The sequence below is a fragment of the Dermacentor andersoni genome, chromosome 8 (genome assembly GCF_023375885.2).
Source record: "Dermacentor andersoni chromosome 8, qqDerAnde1_hic_scaffold, whole genome shotgun sequence".
NCBI lineage: Eukaryota > Metazoa > Arthropoda > Arachnida > Ixodida > Ixodidae > Dermacentor > Dermacentor andersoni.
In genome coordinates, this window is record NC_092821.1 from 3,885,282 (window position 1) to 3,905,105 (window position 19,824).

A 19,824-nucleotide genomic window follows, 5' to 3' on the forward strand; every position below is an offset into this window, starting at 1 on the left:
GACCGTCCTCCACGTCCTACTGGAGTGTCGGGAAGCCGAATCCGAAAGAAAGAAACATTTTCTCTTAGCATATCGGCAGCACATCGCCCTTCATCCCGTTATGTTACTTGGTCCAGAACCACTTTGACACCAACGCCGTCCTAGGTTTTTTGAAAGATGTTGTATTGCATGTTATTAGCCCCACACGTTCGTAGAGCCTCCTCTCTATAGAGGATAGCGCTGTGATAGTTCTTTTGTATAGCACGTGCCTCTAGGCTCTTGTGTTTCAAGGGCTCCGGTGAGGCAACAGTGCTCCAGGTATTTTTTATTATCTCATATATTTTCTATTCTGTGTCATTCTTTTACGATGGATTTTATTGTTCATAGTATTCGTCATTAATCATCGCCATAATTTTATATCACGCAGATTTTATGCACTTTACAGCAACTATTTTTAGGCCAATTTACAGCCAAGTCGCATCTCCATAATACATAGTCAACATCACCACTTGTCATGGCGCTCTTTGGCCACACCTGGCCCTTGCGCCATTAAACACCACATATCATCATCATCATCAACCTGGTCTGCGCATATTGCAGACATTTGTTCCTCATCATTTTCCAAGCTGTGCTTTCTGAGGCGGAAGCTTAGAGGCGCTCCTAGTAAGCTTAAACTTCTTGCATACATAACATTAATTAGATCAAAATTAGAGTACGCGTCGGTCTTATGGGACCCGTTCATAAAGAAGGACATTTACCAGCTTGAGATGGTGCAAACGAAAGCGATTAGGTTCATTTCTAACAAATACAGAAAGCTTGATTCACCTACGACACTAATGAAAACAAATAACATCTAACTACTTCAAGTGCGTAGGATAATGTCCCGGTTGTTGTTCCTGCATAACCTTTTAGCACATAAACTAAACATTTCGCATCCCACGGAACTTAAAAAGCTAGCGTCTAGACGAGCACACCACACAGGAAGTAATTTACTGGAACCAATTTTTGCAAGAACTGAAACATTCAAACACAGTTTTTTCTCGAGGACCCTTTCCGACTGTGACTGTCTTCCTAGGGCCATTTTCCAGACCCCTAATTTTGTTAAAGCTCTAGAAGACCATTTGTTTGAGTGAATGAGTGCTGTATATGTGCGTATACGTACATATTTGTGTAAATATGTACATGTGTATACATATTTTTCTGCTTGTTTATTAGCGGCAATCTGTTAAACTGCCGTTTATTTTTTATTTTTATTTTTATGTCAGTGTATTTTAATGCCTTGTATAGCCCCTCCTGCATGGGCCATAACTGTTGGCCTGCAGTATTCTGAAATAAAATAAATAAATAAATAAATAAAGCGGCGTACTTATTTGCGAGCACCAGCATGAATGCGCAGGTTGGCCTGTGTCCTGTTTAATTTTGCTTTCTCTATTCAAACTGAGAGGAATCCTAGGTTAGCTAACTTAGCTTCACTGCCTTTTTTACACTATCTAACACTTATACATCCTGTAATACACTGAAGACTAGCATAAAGAAGCAATCTAAGTAATTTCTTGCTTCCTTCTTACAGAACTTCCAAGTCCACTTCCTCTTATTAGGCTTCCGAAAAAGATATCCATTATTCGGAGTTGATTTCCTTTCTCGAATTCTACCAACATCTCCCCTCTCCTGTTCGTAGAATTGGTGCCGTAGTTTCCAATTCCCGTTTCAATTTCCGTTATCCCGTTTTCAGGCGCCCCTTTAAATTAACCGCACATAGTTTATTTGCTCCTTTTTTCATGCATTTTGTCCTTTTCCCATGTTGAATTCAAGCGTCGGCACGATTGCTTGAACTGCATGGTTGTATGAATGTACTTGTGTATTCCCACCCTGCGAAGATCTTGTAGAAGTTTGCAGTATCTATAAATAAATAAATAAATCAAATTGGGTATTCAGTATCCGAAGATTGTTAGCACCCTTTGTGGCGTCGTAGGTCGGACCACAGTGAGGTACTCCACAGCCGCTGAGGATTGAGGGCCAGGGGTTAGTTACAAAAGACATGATAGAGGTAGTGGCCAAATACTGTACCAGAGAGGCCAATTCTTGTTCTTGTGAGAAGGTGCCTTGCTGAAGTTCAATAGACCGTCCTGGTTTGGTTCAAACTGGAGCAGTGTTACCTTACTGGCTCTCGAGATTGTTCTCTAAATTTGAAGGGTCATTCAAATTCCGAAAATTGTTACGGTCTGGAAAAGGATTCAAACTTAGGGCCTTGAACAAACAAACCCAATGTTATATTCACTAGGGTTGAGGATTGGGCGAGTTGGTATTGCATTCTAAAACTGGTAAAGCGCTTTCTCCCTGTATTTGGATGCCTCGGCTTGTTTCTTCCTTTCTATGTGGCGCTTTACCAGTTTTACGATGTTATATTGTCGCCGTCATGCTGTCTTGCTCTTGTCATCGTCGTCATTTCCGCTTATTCATCCGCTTGTCTTCATGCCCTAGACGTAACGCCATGGTCATCATACAGTCGTGGTCATCTCATTGTCCTCAAATAGTCATCACCGCGTTATGGTCGTTATATCTTTGTCATAATCTAAGAATTCGCCTATCAATGTAGTTATGTCATCGTCATTTTATCATCAATGTCATTTCTTCTTTCTTATTCTATCGTGACTGCTTTAACGTAGTACAGTCGTCGTCATGCTTCCAGGCTCATAGGCGAACTTAGCAAACCAGTGCCGCAGCAAATTGATACGATATCGGAGTAGGTGGCATATAGCTGAAGTAACAGTCTCGCAGTATGCCGCAGCAACCGTGGACTGGGGGTACTTGAAGACCAAACAACTTGTCTTTCTTTTTTTTCCTTTTTATTCTTGATAAAGGTATTTCCTATTGCTCCTCCTCCTGAGAATTATCCCTATACATGCTAAACAAATTTGACTTCAGGAATATGGTATTTCGTTACATTGCTCGATCCCTTTCACATTACCGTCAACAGACAGCGTGAGATGCCTTCTGCCATAATTGTTTTCTTCATCATTTGTCGTGAAATGTCTCAGTAAACTAAGCATAACATGTCGCTTGCTAAAACCGCATGTATGAAAAACGAGTTGCGCAACAATCGCTCATATTTTTGCAACCGTACTACCTACGTGCGTAATTTGGTATCGTTATGTAAACAAACGAAGCCATTCCTCAATCATGCATGTGTTGCGTGTACAGTGGCGCCGGTGCCACGTATGGCGCAATCGGAGCTAAACTTAGCCTCTCGCTCGGCCTTCAGAGAGGTCTAGCTCGCATTGGGTTTGTCGATCCGAGCGGGAGAGGTCGTATTGGAGAGAGCTCGCTGTGCCATAGTTTGGCGATACAATATCGCAACAGCTGCATGCATAGCTCTGTAGAAGTCTTCGCCGCGACATCGCCTCATCCAGCGAGGCAGACCATCCACGCATGCGCTCATCACCGTTCGCGATAACAGCAAAGGATTTAAGTAGTCATAGAAAAGGCACTGCTCACCATACGGAATTCCCTTAATGACATAAAGAGACTCCAGTAGCAATACAGAGAGGGGCCGATTCCTGCCTGTCACCTATGTCTTCAGATTGCGCACGACCAATGGAGTGTGATAATATGTGGTACGTGGAAGTGGGAAAGAAACACATGAAGGGAATGCGCCGTGCGGTGGCGAAGAGGACACAGACTTTTGGCAAATACCCGTGAGGGGGCAAGAGCGAAAGCGCCCTCATCATCATCACTGACGCCAATTTGTCAGCGTCGACAGAGGCGCCTCGAAAAGTGTGGCCCGTGACGTGAGCAATGTGCAAGGTTCGGCGTTCGAGGGCAAAGAGCTTCCTCGCTTGTCGTCCGGCCCATAGGAGCTATCGCCGCCCGCTTCACAACGTCTGCACCCGAATCAACACTGTTACCAGCTGAGAGGCTACCTCACCCATTTCTACCGCTGGGCAACTGGTGCAGGAGGGCCGGCGGTCCGGAGCCTGGCTTAACGAGCGTTAGGGTGAGCAGCCACAGGACTACCCCGCCAGCTGTGGTTGTAACCTGGTGACTGCTGCTGTGTGCTCCCTAGCGCAAACCCCGCCGGCGGGAAACCGGGCACGCGGAGGCTCTGGCACATCGACTGCGGTACAGGGCCACTTGAGGTCCACGAGGCGGTCCGACCCTGCAATTGGACCCTACTGTCCGACCTAGTTCTTCGACCCTACTGTCCGACCCCGCTGTCCGACCATGCTGTCCAACGCGGGTTCCACGACGTCTCCTAGATGGCAACACCTGCTTCCGCATGAACTGTAGGTAGATTACGTTTGACTAATCTATATGTATAGCTGCTTGTCCTCTAGAATGTGTTTGGGGGAACTGTCGTGTGTGTGTGGGCTTTTCAATGTGTTATGTACGTCCAATACAAGTGCAATGTGTGTTTGTGCTTCTGCGTGCTACTTCTTTCTCTTTCTGCAGTGATTATTTACCGAATAACATCACATAGAAGGCTAGCCTGAACGCAAGGTCAGACTTCGGACTCCCAGCAGCTGTATCATTTGAAGCATGCAAGCTTCGTAATGCGTGAATTACATTTGTGAATATTATTATATAATTTCTGTAGTCTAGTGCACATACACCCTAAGCACACAGACAAAATACTTCACAGGCCCCACTGCGCCGGCGTCCTCTATATACTCTACCTGATTTTTTTTTCCTTGTGAAGACGGGGTGGGTGTTAAATTCTTATGTAATCAATAATTCTACTGATATCCGTCTCGTAAATTAAAAGCATTATTAGCACAACACGTCCCCGACCACTGTCAGAACGTTGCGAGATCTGTAAGTGTTCCTGGTTCATAATGAAGTGGACATTACAAGAGTTGATTATATGTGCTCTTTCCATGGCTCAGGAGCACATGTTTTCCAAATGGCATTCCTCCTGTAGAGCGTGTTGGCAGTGCTTTGAACTTGGATGACCAGCGATTCTGGGCATCGTTATGCTGATAATTTCCTTTTCGTGATAATGGCGTTTCGGTCGCACCAGTTGTCTGTGTTGTGTGTGTTTTGAACGTGCTCTGCGAGGCCATGTTACACCACATGATTCTTGGTAACATCATTTTTATGCTAACACGCTGTACAGAGAACTGTGCGGAGCATAAAAAATGCATTAGTAGGTTTCCTGCAATTCTGAATATGCACCGTTTCTTCATCATCATCAGCCTAGTTACGCCCACTGCAGGGCAAAGGCTTCTCCCATACTTCTCCAACTACCCCGGTCATGTACAAATAGTGGCCATGTTGTCCCTGCAAACGTCCTAATGTCATCTGCCCACCTAACTTTCTGCCGCCCCCTACTACGCTTCCCTTCCCTTGGAATCCAGTCCGTAACCCTTAATGACCATCGGTTATCCTCCCTCCTCATTACATGTCCGGCCCGTGCCCATTTCTTTTTCTTGATTTCAACTAAGATGTCATTTACCCGCGTTTGTTTCCTCACCCAATCTACTCTTTTCTTATCCCTTAACGTTACACCTATCATTCTTCTTTCCATAGCTCGTTGCGTCGTCCTCAATTTCAGAAGAACCCTTTTCGTAAGCCTCCAGGTTTCTGTCCCATACGTGAGTACTAGTAACACACAGCTGTTATACACTTTCCTCTTGAGGGATAGTGGCAACCTGCTGTTCATGATTTGAGAATGCCTGCCAAACGCACCCCAGCCCATTCTTATTCTTCGGGTTATTTCAGTCTCATGATCCGGATCCGTGGTCACTACTTGCCCTAAGTAGATGTATTCCCTTACCACTTCCAGTGCCTCGCTACCTATCGTAAACTGCTGTTCCCTTCCGAGACTCTTAAACATTACTTTAGTTTTCTGTAGATTAATCTTCAGACCCACCCTTATGCTTTGCCTCTCCAGGTCAGTGAGCATGCATTGCAATAGATCTCCTGAGTTAATAAGCAAGGCAATATCATCAGCGAATCGCTAGTTTCTAAGGTATTCTCCATCAAATTTTATCCCCAATTCTTCCCGCTCCAGGTCTCTGAATACCTCCTGTACACATGCTGTGAATGGCAATGGAGAGATCGTATCTCCCTGTCTGACGCCTTTCTTTATTGGGATTTTGTTGCTTTCTTTGTGGAGGACTACGGTGGCTGTGGAGCCGCTATAGATATCTTCCAGTATCCTTACATATGGCTCATCTACACCCTGATTCCGTAATGCCTTCATGACTGCTGAGGTTTCGACTGAATCAAACGCTTTTTCGTAATCAATGAAGGCTATATATAAGGGTTGGTTATATTCCGCACATTTCTCTATCACCTGATTGATAGTGTGAATATGGTCTATTGTTGAGTAGCCTTTACGGAATCCTGCCTGGTCCTTTGGTTGACAGAAGTCTAAGGTATTCCTGATTCTATTTGCGATTACCTTAGTAAATACTTTGTAGGCAACGGACAGTAAGATGATCGGTCTATAATTTTTGAAGTCCTTGGCGTCCCCTTTCTTATGGATTAGGATTATGTTAGCATTCTTCCAAGATTCCGGTACGTTCGAGGTCATGAGGCATTGTGTATATAGGGCGGCCAATCTTTCTAGGACAGTGTTCCCACCATCCTTCAACAAATCTGCTGTTACCTGATGCTCCCCAGCTGCCTTCCCCCTTTGCATAGCTCCCAAGGAGTTCTTTACCTCTTCCGGCGTTACTTGTGGGATTTCAAGTTCCTCTAGACTATTCCGTCTCGCCTTATCGTCGTGGGTGTTACTGGTACTGTATAAATCTCTATAAAACTCTTCAGCTACTTGAACTATCTCATCCATATTGGTAACGATATTGCCGGCTTTGTCTCTTAACGCACACATCTGATTCTTGCCTATTCCTAGTTTCTTCTTCACTGCTTTTAGGCTTCCTACGTTCCTGAGAGCCTGTTCAATTCTATCCATATTGTAGTTCCTTATGTCCGCTGTCTTACGCTTGTTGATTAACTTAGAAAGTTCTGCCAGTTCTATTCTAGCTGTAGGGTTAGAGGCTTTCATACATTGGTGTTTCTTACCCGTCTCTTGCTTGGCCTTAAAAATGCCCGACAACGTTTCAGTTTGATGTCTTTTCTTTCTGCACCACAGAACTCCGGAAAGATTTGTAAAAAATTTCAAATAAGCAAAAAACAATGCTATCTGGTTAAAAAAGAAAACACCTATCCAGGTATGTAACTTGCACACCAAGTGTGGCATACCTGACGCATATCCCGCACTGAGGTGACACCTAGTTGTTGGATAGAAATGGTGGTGCATTCAGACGAGACACAGGAGCACCACCGCCCCGCTCTCTACGCGTCTGTATGACTTGACCGTTTCGTTAGTCGCTCCACCCATGTGATTGTTACCGCATTATTCATGGCAATGGTATTTTCTCACGTCATGAAACACAGGAACAAAATGAATATTTGCAGCATTTCATATGAAGAGATTACTATACAAATGTGATAGCAAGGCTTAGGAGCGGGCTCGTTGATAATTAATGAGTAGGGTTGAAGTACAAAATTGACGCAGGGGACAGATAACCAGACACAGACAAGCGCTAACTACCGACCATTTTATTCAGATAAGTAACACGTGTATGTACAGTGGAGTTCCATGAAAATACATAAGGAAAACATGAAAAGCAAGAAGAATTACAAAGTGTTCACGATTCAGCACTGCTGCGCAGCACGTGTACTCGAGACAGTCCCTTATGACAAAAGATGCAACGATAAGACACAAAGAAGAACCATGCGCACTGTGATTTTTTTTTTGTTTCAATGATTTGTCGCTTGCGCTGGGCTTGGGGACATGCAACTTACCGAGCTTTTTTGAAAGTCGGGTTTGCACCCTTATGCGTGTAAGTGGGCTGCGAGGCAGCCACAGACGCTGTTTTACTGTTAATGTTAACGTGTTCGCTAAGGCGCACCTTTAGCCACGAGCCTCTCTGGCCTGTGTACGACTTGCCACACAAGAGAGGAATGCTGTAAGCAACACCAGTTCTCCATAGCACGTACGATAGAGTTTCCTACAATAATTTCTAGAGCGAACGCTTGCTTTGCAATCATTTAGCTACCATGGGAATGATAGGAAGTACTTACATGAATTTGTCTGACAAACACGTGTAAGAGTGGTTAAGTACAAAACAACAAAAAAAGAGACGTTGCCGATTTTGTATGACTTTACACAATGAGAGAAAAATTACGAATTTAAAGATGCAACCCGGCAGAACATTCGTGAGAAAAGGAAAAGAAAAAGAAACTAGGTGGAACTAGGTTGAAGGGTTGACAAGGGCCTTCGGCCTTCGGCCTTGTCCCTTCAACAAGGTTTGAAGGGACAAGGGCCCGTTCGGCCTTGTTCCGAGTGGTTTCTGATGGGTTCATGAATGATGTACACTAGCAACACAAAGTTATTCAAAGTGATTTGTTAGGTATTCACGAATTTTTTTGCGGTCAGTACAGGTAACGAAGTTGTCAGGGAGCGCATTCCAATAAACGATGGCATCAGGAAAGAAGGAAGTGGTCATGGCAGATGAGCGGCCAAGTAAACGGCCAGAGCTGTGACTTATGCGAGAGGAAATTCGCAATAGTGGCTTAAGAGAGTGGTGCCTTGAGCATGGATTGTAAAAAAGGAGTGCAGCAAAGAAAGACGTGATGTGATGCGGCGTGACTTCAGTGTTGGTAGACCGATTGTTTGCTTCAATGAATTAACACTAGTTTACCATGAATAATGTGAAGTGGTGAAGTGGGTGGCTCGGTTTTTAACGGATTCCAATGATGATGCGCCAACCTTGAGATGGATGCCAGACAGCGCAAGCAAATTTAAGTTGTGGACGGACAAATGTCACGTACCGCCAACTTTACTTCTGGGGATGCCTTTTTAAAATTTCTTTGTAGATACCCGAGTGAGCGCGCAGCTTTGCGGCGCATTGTTTAGATATGTGTTATCCAAGAGAGTGATGCCGTCAAAATAAGACCCAGGTACTTGTAGGATGAAATGGTACTGATGTTGACAGAGCTTATGTGATAAGTGAACTGAAAGGGACTGCCCTTTCGGGTAAAAGAAATCGATTTGCATTTCGATAAGTTGAAAGGCGTGTGCCATTTTTCAGACCATGACGAGATAGCATCGAGTTCACATTGCAGGCAAAGAACATCGTCAGAGGAGTTAACAGTGTTGTAAACTACGCAGTCGTCTGCGAAAAGTCGTAGTTTACAATGTATGCTAGTAGGCAAGTCGTTCACATAGATTAGAAATAATAAAGGGGACAGACAGGCGCCCTGAGGGACGCCCGAAGTCACATCGTTGAGGTGAGCAGTGATTGTTTGTGGAAGTGTGTTGTGTTTGTTTGAATAGTACGCAGTGTATTTGTGCCGATAAATGAGAGGTGTTCTTCAGAATTTTATTACTTATGCCATCACAGCCAGCGGAAGATGATAGTTTAAGACTATTGATTAGGTTAAATATGCCCTCCGCGTTAATGTCTATGTCTGGCATAGCTAGCACTGAAGCAATAAGTGTGGGCAGGTCAATAACGTGAATGGCGGCAGCAAATACAGAAGAAAAGTAGTTATTTAGGGTAGTTGCGCATTCATCATTAGGAATAGATTCACCATCGAGGTCACCGAGTTCGATGGCGTTAGATCTGTCTTTCTTGGAGAGCATAAGCCAAAATTTATTTGGATTTGACTGGAGAATGGAAAGTGGTTCGAAACTGTTGAATTTGTCTTTGGCTTGCCTGACCTCGTGAATATAGCTTTAAGTACGCGCGATACCTTTCCTACGCTGCAGTGTTATGGCTTTGATTTGCTTTCCTGTTGAGACATTTTTTTACGTTTAAGAAGAGATTTTACACCTTTAGTGAACCAAGGGTTGTTATAATCTGTTGTATTGATGCATTAGTTTTAACATTGTGTTTTTCAATAGCTCCCAGTTGGAGTTCACTGAGCGTAACGAGAAAGTGGTCTTAAAGTTCTGACGAAATGACTCTCGTCCACTGTTTATAGCCTCATAGTTACCTCTCCGGTAGTCAGAGAATAGTTTTTGGGTAGATGATTTCTTACTAAGTGGGAGAAGATTGACAACGTGCAGGAGACAATGATCGCTGAAGCCAGGTATCGCGGAAATGGAGGAAATGTCGTCCGGGTGACTTGCAAGAATTAGGTCGAGTATGTTATCCCCTAAGGTGGGACATGCTATCACCTGCTGGATGTTGAAATCTTCTGTTACTTCAATGAGTTGTGTCGCTTCAGTAGAAAAGGTCCCTGCTAATAAAGACAACATACTCCAGTTAACCTGGGGTAATTAAAATCCCCGAGAAGAAAAAAGCGGTGCATTCGGTAGTTTGTGTTTATATGTATGTTAAGGATTGAGACAGCAAATCAATGAAAGCTTGCTGTTTATCAGTTGGCCTGTAACAAATGCGAAAAACGGCTTTTATCGTATTGCTATAGATACATACCCATGAAAGGTCAAGATTACCATCGTGAAATGTTATGTAAGATGTTAGTGTCTTTCTAGCAGTGATAAGAACGCCTCCTCCCCTTCGGCCTTCTCTATCGTTACGGTGTAATGTGAAGTTAGTGTTAGACGGAAAACCTTCGTTATCGTCTATGTTCGAGCTCAGCCACGTTTCTGTTAACAAGATGATATTGGATTCTGTGTCCCTAATATAGCTGTGTAACTGATCTCGTTTTGACACTACGCTTCGTATATTAGTGAGGGCTATGTTGAAATTGAAAAACGTAGGCAGCCTTTTTGGAGCGGAACTTGATAGGTTAGTATTTTTGAGACATCATTTGATCGAGATCATGGGTGTATATACAGAATTTATAGTTCGCTTGTACGCATGACGCATTGGTGTTGCGCATTCCTGAACTTTGGAAGACCGATTCCCCAGAAAAAAAAAAAAACACTTATTACCGATATGAAGTTGATCGAAACTGAGTTCGAATGCACATTTCTGAGTCCAGGCGAACTGAAATACGTTAGACCTAGACGCGCGCGCTGTATACCCTCGAAGTCTTCTCTGATGGCGTAGCTGGTATACTTTATTTTCATCCATGAGACAGAATGTTTTCTTTTGTCTTAAAATGGGTGAATTACAAATCATTTTAAATTATTAGAAATTATGAATCATTTAAAATAAAAGAAAACATTCTGTCTCGGTGACAAGGTGCAGTGCCAATATCGGTACGTCCCCACATTTGATCGAAGGCTGCGGGCCGCACTCGTCGGCGCTTCCATGAACGAAATACGACAAAATATAGTGATAGCCCTGTAGCTATCGTTTACGATGCATAGAAGAGTTCCTTGGGTTATGCTGACACATTTCTTTGCATCTTATGCCAGACGGGCAACAACTCACATCCTCCACAGTAGGGTAGCGCGCCTCCCTGAGCTGTTATGCGGGTATGCAGCAGGAATCGATGCTTTCGAGCTGAAGCTACGAGCTCTCTGATAAGCGCTTGATTGTACTTTAAAAATATTTCATCAAGCACATAGTGTGCTCTATGAAGACTATTAAAAGAAATGGGTAGAAATTCGGCCTTGTTGGCACGACATAGTAAAAGTGACGCGCAAAAAAAAAAAAAAAAGAAACGACACAGGGACAGACAAAGTGCGTTGACACAAGAATGTGTTGTCCTTGTTCTTGGGCTTCTCTTGCAGTAAGAAAAACGAGCGCCAGCCATTAATAACAGCATCGTCTCACAGTCGCAGTTTTCAATGGGGCTCCCGAAGGCGCCGGCTACTCATAACATGCAGCTTGTCTTCTAGTGTGCTACGACACAGCTCCTATGCTGAAATTTGCATGTTTTGCTATATTTTTACATTATGCCATGACAGTGCTCCAGCGCCTAAAGGGCACCTAAACTGAGCAAACAACTGTGGCCGTACATGCTGGACTAATCAAATGCGCCACTCGGGTAAATCGGTATTGAAACGTGGAAAGTAATGCGTTAACTATGTTGCTTTTCGTGAATAAGCGAAATTTATTTTTCAGAATGAGTAACCTATTAAAACTCACAAATTCGCCCGAAAGGCGAAGCATCAATTGCGATAGCAAATTAGTGTGGTACGATATCATGGCAGCCGCAGTGAGTGAATTGACCTTCGTGCTGTCTATCGCTTCAACGCAAACTGAGCGGTGAGAAAACAACACGCACAAAGGCATGAGCCGTCTGCAGGTCGCTTTCCCCACGGCCTTTCGCGCGATGGAAAATGGAGCGTTTGCTCACCATTCTGATCTCTTGCGAGCGAAGATTGAGCCGTGATCGTCGGCTCCCCTCACGTGCTTCCAGTCGCACATGCAGTGTACGGCACGCGGCGACGATGTTATCGGCCTTTATGCGGAGCATTACGGCGACGGTGACGGAAACAATTCGCCTGGAGTTTCCGTATAATTATTATCGCAGTAATAAAAAAAAAAGCAAGCAGCACACGTAGAAATCAGTGTCAAAATGCTATGGCAGCTACGTCGGCGCAGGGGACTGTGTCGTTGAAGTGTGAAAACAAAATCGTCTTACCTGCCCACGGCTCCACCAACACAGTTTCCGCAGGAAGTCGGCAGACCAAAATGGATGCCGGTTGAACTAGTGCGACCTGGGCTAAATCCATAAAATCTGTCTACAGTGTCGAAGGAAACCAACGACGCCGGTGATCGTAGCCTTCTCATCTAAAGTGCTGTCCCTAGTGGCACATTCTGTCCGTAAGCAAACGTCGCCTGATGTTTCATGCCCAGGAGAAGCGTATTAAAGAACTCTAGCATACCGTTAGGTGAGCGGAAGATGGCGGCGTGTATTAGAGAGAAAGCGGGGGTAGCGGAAATTCTAGTTGACATTAGGAGAAAGAAAATGGAACCAGGCAGCCCATATAATGCGAAGGACAAATAAACGATAGACAATTAGTTACAGAATAGGTAAAAAGGCAAGGGAAACTCAGCCGAGGAAGGCATTAAATCAGGTGCGGTGGTGGAACTAGGAAATTTGGAAGCACACCTTCATATTGTCACGTGGTGGTGACATTAAGAACACAGTAGCAATACTGTGAAAGGCCAAACTAGATTTTTATTGGGCGAACCTCTGCCCACAAAACAGGCTACACTTATAGCACAACGAAAGCGGCGAACACAGTCGGCGATCGTCGAAAATCTGATCAGCGGGTCAAGCGCGTCGGCTTTTATACAGAATCGTCGAATGTTCCAGACTAATCGTTGGGACCAACGTGCCTTCCACAAAGTTCTACACCATTCGCGTCAGGCGAATAAATTAGATAACACAAAGTTCGGCGACAACAGACTGCGGATAGAAGCATCGATAACTTTCCAGAAACTTCGGATACATGCAAGCGCGTCCCGCGCTGTGCGATAAGATATGTTAGGCGGCGAAACGTGGTCGCCCGATAAATACAAGTACACGTGTCAATACCCCCCTCTTAAAAAGCATCGTCCCGCTGCTACAAATATAAGAGAGCGAAACACAAAACGACACTTATTAAACATAAGTAACAAAACGACTGAAAGAAATCAAGTCCAAAGGTCAGTTACGCGAAGTCCCAAAGTTCGTCAACGCTGGTGATACGGCTTGAGTCGCACAACGTGGACAATTTCAGGTCGTGAGCGGCGCCGCTGTGACGGCGAAATGCCGTCTGGCACGACCTCATAGTCCAGTGCGCCAATACGTCGCATGATCTTTGACGGTCCGAAATAGCGACGCAAGAGCTTCTCGCTCAGTGCTCGTCGGCGTATACACTGTAAACAAAAGTTAGCCGACATTGGGGTTTTTGCGGCTCATGAGCTTTGAAGACTACCTTGCACCAGAAAATTACTCTGGCATGAGGCAGTAAAATGCGTTACATTACATCGTTTTATTACCATCTCTGAGAAACGTAGTAAAAGGATGTCATGAGCCGGCTTTACGACGTACGGAGTTTTAGATCACGTGACCAAAAACCATCTATTGAGAGTTTAAAACCACGTGATCTGGAACCAACCTGAAGATCACGTGATTAAATACTACCACTTTACTCCCCAAGGTCTCGATCATTGCAAGCTCCGCCCAATCCAGTTAAGCCTATGCTCGGCGACAGGCACGGCCGCGGCAGAAATAGCAAAGATCGATGCCGTGGCGGTGCATCCACCAGCGGAACGGCAGAACGTTGGAAACTTGGAACGTATGTACGTCGCGTAAGAGGTGCCTCAAGTGGACGCGGCTTCCTGCCGGCGCGCCGCCCGTTGCACGACCGACAAGCCAATCGACTGCATTGCGTCAGTGCGAACTCATCGAAAAATAATGTTCCGATTCCGCTCTGCACGGCGAACCGGCGTGGCCATGCTCGCATTCAGCGACAAAAATCGCCTCAAGAATCGTTCCTGGACCGATCCTCTCTACGGCAGGTAAATATCTTGCCGTTCGCGAGGGATACCGCCATCGGCCGGCAGCCTACAAACGGCGAGTTGTCGCGTCTGCTGCTCCGGCCGGAAGCAAGCGTGTCGGTCAAAGTTCATTGCCAAGCACAAGCCCACTTTTTCATGCTTCTACGAGCTAGAAAACGACTGTCTCTTGTCCACTTTGAAGCTGTGAACGGAATCGTCACGACCCACCGTAGCACAAAATAAACAAAACGTTGGTAAGTTGTAGTGACAGTCAATGGAAAGCCTCACGCACTAGAAATAGATGCGATCATGTCGAGCGGTCTCACCAATTCAAGATGAGGGCATATAATCTCGTAAACACGACAGCTAGTGCTGTAGGAAGCGTGTATACGAGCGGTGATCATGAATTTGTGCTCAGTAGGCGTCAAAGAAGCCCGTAGGCCATCCACTATTGCAAGCAGACGGAGCTGCACGGACGGCGCGCTGATGGGCTCGTGTTCGCCAGCTAAAGCGGGAGACACACGGCCCGATTCGGTGTCCGATCCGGCGTCCGACGCGCCTGAACGGCAGCCGGAATCGAGGTGTTTTGCCGTGCCGAACCGCCGGATCGGACGTCCGGCGTGCGACAAACCGGGCAAATTTTCATCGTCTGATGTGTCCGACAACCGCACTGACCGCACCGTCGTTTGGCCGCAGCTAATGTGACGTTCTCTGACGTTCCCTCCACGGAGGCGGCGCTGGCAGGCCGGTTTCTCGCCGTCTTTTTTTTTCCTTGCCTGCTGCAGTTTGTTGCCGACACGAAATAGTTACCAGTTCAATAAAGTTATCTCGAACGTGTGCTTATTATGCAAAACAGCGCCTAGTACACTAGCACTAAGCTACCGTCGAAATCGGGAGCCGCGACGCGAGGGCCTTTCCGTGGGCAAACAGCACACACCGACCGTCTGAGCGAGGCTGCTCGCTTCGCTTGCACGTTTGCCCTTCGCAACGACTGCGTCGAGTAAACCAATTGTATCTAATTACGGGCTACCTAAGTGCACAGCGTTAATTGTTTTGGCAAAAATAAGCCCTCTTCATCGAGCTCGGGCTGAATCAAGCGCCGTCGGCCGCAGCGTCCGCCTAGCTATGCCTGCCGGCCGTATCGCTGGCTGTCACCGGAGCCGTCAGTGGACAACGCGCCGTCGTGAAGTGTTCTGTCATTTGCAGGGGCATAATTTTATTGACAGTGTTCACGTAAAGCGAAGCAGTGTTGTGCAGAGTTGTTTATATTGCGTTTCTCGACGTGAATATGTACTCAAGCGGGGGGGGGGGGGGCTGGATCTGGGCGGAGCTTACGCGCCGCTCGACCGTTCGGATACACCAAGGAGGATATATAAAAATTGCTGGAGTGGAGAGAGCGCGCACCGACTGAAGCCTCCGTCCGCCATCTTACCAGAGGCAGAAAGCGCGCTCGGCGCCGGCGGCACCGGCTCTCGCTGCTGTTTTCGTGAGTTGGTATGCAGTGCAATTTGATGTGAGGGGCATGTAAACACCATCGATTTGATTATGGTTGCCTCTTGCGTTGCCTACGGATGTGCGAACAGGCCGACGAAGGGTTGTGGCCTCACGTTTCACCTGTAAGTACACGAGAACACGTTCATTGAGCCACTACGCTCGCGTTGCCGATGGATGTCAACTGATAAGTTGTGTGTGTGTGCGCAACGACTAATAGTCCTGGAATTGCCGACAGGTTTCCAAAAGATCCGGAGCTGCGGAGCCTGTGGGAGCGGGCTGTTCGCCGTGAAAGGTGGCATGCGAAAGATGGAGATCGCCTTTGCTGTGTGCATTTCGCGCCGGAGTGCTTCAACCGCACCGGACAGACAACACGACTGCGTGCGGGTAGTGTTCCTTCTGTGTTCCCTGCGTTTCCGGAGCATCTACAGAAGCCCGTGAGTATGTTAGAACGTCGCGCGATGTATTTGTGGCGGTCTCGTTTTCGTTGAGAAGAAGTGACCGTGATAAGCCGGATAAAAATCAACACTGTGTGCCCTGCCAGCTGCAAAAGCGAGAAATGCGACTGAGTTTCTCGAGCTCATTAGACCGCGGATGTCGTTTTCAACTAATGTCGTTAAATTTACCATTGTCACAGCTAATGAAAGGCATTACCTTTGAATGACATTCTATGAAAATTACACCAAATTTGCCGTCTGGCAGGGTCGCCTCAGCTAAGCTGTAACCATGACATTGGATAGAGACCGCTATTGCGCCTAGATTTTGCACAGCTTCAATTTTTTTTTTCATTTTCATAGGATAAAAAGTACGAAAACTGCTACTCATAACCGTAGGCTGCAGATGCGGCTCCAGTCTGCAAATCTGTTCAGTAAGCGCGCATCGGTGGTGACGTAAATAGATCTAATTAATATGCAAGCTCAGATGCTAAACAAAATAAACAGGCTAATGATTTGAAAAGATGCTTAAGCAAAATTTGAAAATAACATACATCCACCTTTATGAAGCAGTAAGTTTTGGTAGCAAACGAGGCATAGCTTTACAACTGCTCTTATTTTTCTCTGACTTGAGACTCATCAGATGTATACATATGGCGTCTATTTCAGATGAAAAGGAAGCGTCCAGGCCGCAAGCATGAAGACTGGTTCCAGAAACTGGAGGACCACATCCTTGATCTTGATCCACTTGATAACCATATTTATATTTTGTGCAAAAAAATCGCTGAAGAATATATAAAAGTGAGAATACACCACATGACGAAAGAACGAAACTGTGAACTGATCAAAAACAAAGTGAGACCACTTTTGTCGAGGGTGATTATTTTCAATCACCAGTAGGGTGTTTGTCATGGTGTTCTTGACCGTATGTGAGACTTTCTCCTTAATATCTGCTCATTTGAACTTCCTTCTGCGTATCAGTTGGCTGCTGGTTGATGGTAAATAAACGACTACAACTAGAACCACACATTTGCATTCCTTTCTAAATGGGAGCAGCTGCATCAGCAAAGCGAAAAAGCGCGAGCGCAGCTGCATTACGCTTTTCTCCTTAATATTTGTACAGTTACACTGCCTTTTACATGCCAGTTTTCTGCTAGCTGATGGAAAATAAATGGATATAACTACAGGTTTTCCCGCTCAATTTAATCCAAGCGCCAGTCAATTTAATCCGAGCGCCAGTCAATTTAATCTAAGTGCCAGTCAATTTAATCCAAGTGCCAGTGATTTTAATCCGAGCGCCACTCAATTTAATCCAAACGCCACTCAATTTAATCCAAACGCCAGCCGAAATAATCCAAACGCCAGTGAATTTAATCCAGGCGCAACGGAATTCAAGAACCTCTGGATTTCAAAACTTCTGAAAATTTGCGAACATATTGGGAGTTAACACATTGAACATGAAAGAGCGGGGAGATAGACCAGTAGCTATCCTGCCAGGAGACTAACGACAACTTTTGGAGGGTTTAAAGCGAAAAGTTTCACTACGCTAGTCAACACCATATATGGCGCGAGCCAGCGTATGTCGGAATTGGCTCCGTAAGCATGTTCGGAGTCGAATTGGCTCCGTAAGCGTGTTCGGAGTCGGCGCAGGTGGCCACTGCCACGCGCTATGCGTCATCGTTTCACGTTCGCCGCAAGCGCGTGTTAATCTCAGAGGCCGACTACATAACCGCTTGCCAGAGAATAGGCGTGCGCATTCAACATGGAAGGAGAAGAGAGTGATACTACCGATACAGAGAGCTGTGTTTATGGCTGTACAGAAATCGCAAGACACTGTGCCCAACAATGATGAATAAAGAAGTTTAATAATCCTGCATAACTTATGGTATATATCATTGATAAGCAATTTGCATAACTACACATAGCACACGTGTAGCATAACCATAAGCTAACCAAAGCATATCCATAAGTGAAACCGTAAACATAACCATAGGCTAAATCATAAAGCATAATCATAAGCTAAACCGTAAACATATTCATAATTTAAACCATAAGCATATCCATAAGTAAAACCGTAAGCATATCCATAGGCTAAATCATAAAGCATGACCATAAGCTAAACCGTAAGCATAACCATAGGCTAAATCTTAAAGCATAACCATAAGCTAAACCATAAGCATCACCGAACCTTTTCGATTCGAGATATCCAGGCTTAACCTTAGCTAAGCCCCAGCCAATTTTCTTATTTTCTACTTTGTTATGAGAACGACACAGAAAATGAACATGCTCCAAATTAATTGAGAGGAAACGTCAGCATGAGTACGTCGAGTTAATGGTACGCATGCGATTTGGTCATGGCTATCATACGAAACAATAAAGGTTGATTCGATGATAATCACTGGGCCCTCGCCGAGAGGCTTCGGTCGCTAGCGAACACTATTCACTATTCTACTGCGATATCCGCAGCCTCCAATCAAATACCTTGTCATCGGTACGGCTAAAACAGTCATGAATACCATTTAATTGAATAACTAATATGGTCAAGTCACTAGTGATCACAAGTGAAATACAATGTGCAGTTCGGGGTTCTTGGTGTTTTGCGCAACATAACGTCATATACATCCAATGAAATACGGTGAAACGAGTGGCCCACTATGCCTACTATATACTCGTATACTTAAGTCACTGGCGAATATTATTCACCTATTTTACTATCCCAGAGGCAGCTTTCCCTCGTGAGTGCCGTCAGTAGTATCAATAAAGCTGTACCACGATGAGCACTTTTGCGTTACCACTGCCAACTGATACAGCCGAGTTTTTAGTCATCACTAGTGATACGCTCACTGCGATCTTCTCGAATTTTCATGCAGAATAGCGTCATAGATATGAAATGAAATGTAATTCAGACGGCTATTCACTAACTATAATTTGATAACTATAGGAAATACCAAGATTGATTCACTCTAGTGATGAAGAATCACTTTGTGTAGTTCGATGGTCACAGCCATCATTCATGCACGCCGTCAATGGTATAAATGAAAGTGTCAAGAAATGAGAAATTTAATCAGTCAACATTGCTAATTGACATCGCAGAGCCATTAATGATCACTAGCTATAAGCTCTGTTCGGTGTTCTTGCACTTTTATGCTGCGTAGCGTCATGCATGTCAAATGGTAAGTAATTGAAACGATGATTCAAGATTAATAACCTGGAGATGATAAGAATTAGCCACTAGTAATCAGGAATCACTTTGTTATGAGAGCGGTAGCCACCATTCGTTCATTTTGCCACAGGTATTGAATGTGTTTCCCTAATTACTTTCCTCTGAGATTGCTGATGTGATCGAGTTACTGGGGGTCATTGGTGACTACGTTAACTTTAATTTTCTCGACTACTCACAAATCACAGCTTCATGGACATAAAATGAAAAGTTGCTCAAAAGGTGATTAAGTTATGACAATATGAAATGAGAAGTTTCAGCCAGTAGTAAGTATCAATAATTTTTTACCATTAGAGCGTCTGCTTGTACGCGCTGCAATTGAGTAATGCTTCAATAA

The 19,824-nt window shown here is 44.9% G+C and overlaps 1 long non-coding RNA gene across 1 annotated transcript; it reads left to right on the plus strand.

Annotated features, from left to right (window-relative positions):
* Positions 1 to 15,938: 15,938 nt before the first annotated feature.
* On the plus strand, positions 15,939 to 17,289 carry LOC140219982 (uncharacterized). Its single transcript, XR_011896216.1, has 2 exons — positions 15,939 to 16,270; positions 16,937 to 17,289. It is a non-coding gene; the product is annotated as an uncharacterized lncRNA (long non-coding RNA).
* The last annotated feature ends 2,535 nt before the right edge of the window (positions 17,290 to 19,824 follow it).